The sequence below is a fragment of the Podarcis erhardii genome (assembly GCF_964252035.2).
Source record: "Podarcis erhardii genome assembly, chromosome: 6".
Lineage (NCBI taxonomy): Eukaryota > Metazoa > Chordata > Lepidosauria > Squamata > Lacertidae > Podarcis > Podarcis erhardii.
This window is the reverse complement of record NC_138510.1, coordinates 15,263,926-15,265,910: the sequence shown is the minus strand read 5'-3', so window position 1 is coordinate 15,265,910 and position 1,985 is coordinate 15,263,926.

Below are 1,985 nucleotides of genomic sequence, written 5' to 3'. Positions count from 1 at the left end.
AATACTGTTTTGTGGATTACAAGCGCTTTGTGAACTTTATGATTTTTCTTGTGCTTGAGCCTATTCTTAAAGTTGCTTTGTTAATAGTGTTTCATAGAAGGTGGTTGTTTTCCTGATGTTTTGTTATTATTTTGTATGGCTTATGTTGCAGTTGGGGTGTCCTACGATGTTATTGTTTTATGTTAGCCGCTTTGCGACTAGGTCCAGTCGCGGACGACTCTAGGGTTGCGGCGCTCATCTCACTTTATTGGCCGAGGGAGCTGGTGTACAGCTTCCAGGTCATGTGGCCAGCATGACTAAGCCGCTTCTGGCGAACCAGAGCAGCGCACAGAAACACCGTTTACCTTCCCACCGGAGCGGTACCTATTTATCTACCTGCACTTTAACGTGCTTTCGAATGGCTAGGTTGGCAGGAGCAGGGACAGAGCAACTGGAGCTCACCCTGTCACGGGGATTCGAACCACCAACCTTCTGATCGGCAAGCCCTAGGCTCTGTGGTTTAGACCACAGCGCCACCCGCGTCCCAAAACCATCCATAGTAATATAGCTTTATTCCATTTAATGCCAAATATAGGATACCCAGGTGAAGATATATTAGAAACCCCTAATCATCTGAAAGCTTCAGAAAACCAATGGGTTCCCCCCCACAAAAAAATGGCGAGCACCCATTAATGTTGGGGCCATTTATACTTCCAAGGGGAAGGAGTTCCATAGGTGGGGCACCACTACAGAGAAACCCACCTCCAGGTCCCCACACAGAGAGCACCACTTGTTCGTACGACCACCAGCAAAGCCCCTCTGTTGATCTTGGGCCTTGGCATATCCAGCCCAAGGTTTACAGAGATTTGCTATGACTCTGGAAACTTTGCTTCGGATTTCACATCAGAGAATCTAGTTTCTGAAGGCAAGACATGATTAAAGAGGCCAGCTGAAAGATGATGTTCAGAAAAATCTTTATTGAACGTAAAAAGCCCATTTCCTCCCAGAGCAAACACTAACGTTTGCCTTAAAATGGTTGTACTATTACACTCTTATAAACTGTAGGCAAATCAAGACATCAGCATTCATTGCACTTGCATCTTGTCTTTTAAAACGAGTAAACGTTAAAAAGGAGAGAACACACCACCGCAAAGCATACTGTTATCTCACCTTATTGCAAGAAAACGAAATAGGCAGTATGAACAATTCAGATTCATTCTGGTAACATCTCAGTGATGCTGCTGCAGAGGTTAGCAATTTCCAAGGTAAAAACATTAACAGACTTGAACGCTGTTTTCCTTGCGCGATGCTTGCACCCAAAGATTTCTGCTGTTTAGCTAACCATGAAGGTTGTCTGATCTGGTCAGTATTTACAGAGGAGGGATGGGTGGGCTGAGAATTAGTCTCTCCCACCTCCCATATTCAATTGATTGGCTCTATAAAACTGGATGGCAAAATCCACTGCATGAGAACTACTGAGAAGAATGCAACTGGGAAAGGATTCCTGGGAAATGGTGGCAAGGCAAAATTAATTTATTGAAAGTGAAACATGCCAACAAACCTCTGTGATACTGAAGGATGAAAGCATTTCTAACTGTTTGTGTGCGAGTTCTGTGTGACAAGGGGAGGGATGGGCAGAGTGGGCAAAATAAGTTTCATTTCTGGTTCCGATTCCCATGTCAATAGACATAATACAACAAGCGTCGGCATAGCCAAAAACCTAGGGTAAAATATGTAGAAAACGTAATTATTTCTTTCTACAACCTGAGGGGAATTGAAATAGCTTGCTATTCAATCAAATCAATAAGAGACAGAGGATTATTGGACCCGGTCAAAATGCAAACTTGAAGACGGCTGCCACTGTCAAAATGGCTGTGAACATGTTTTCCACAAGAGAAGAAAACGCCTCTCTCCGTAATTATTTGTGCGAACAAGTTAAACGGAAATACACGATATGCAAACTTGTTTACAGATTACAATAGTTCTGTGTGTTTTCTTTTCTTTCT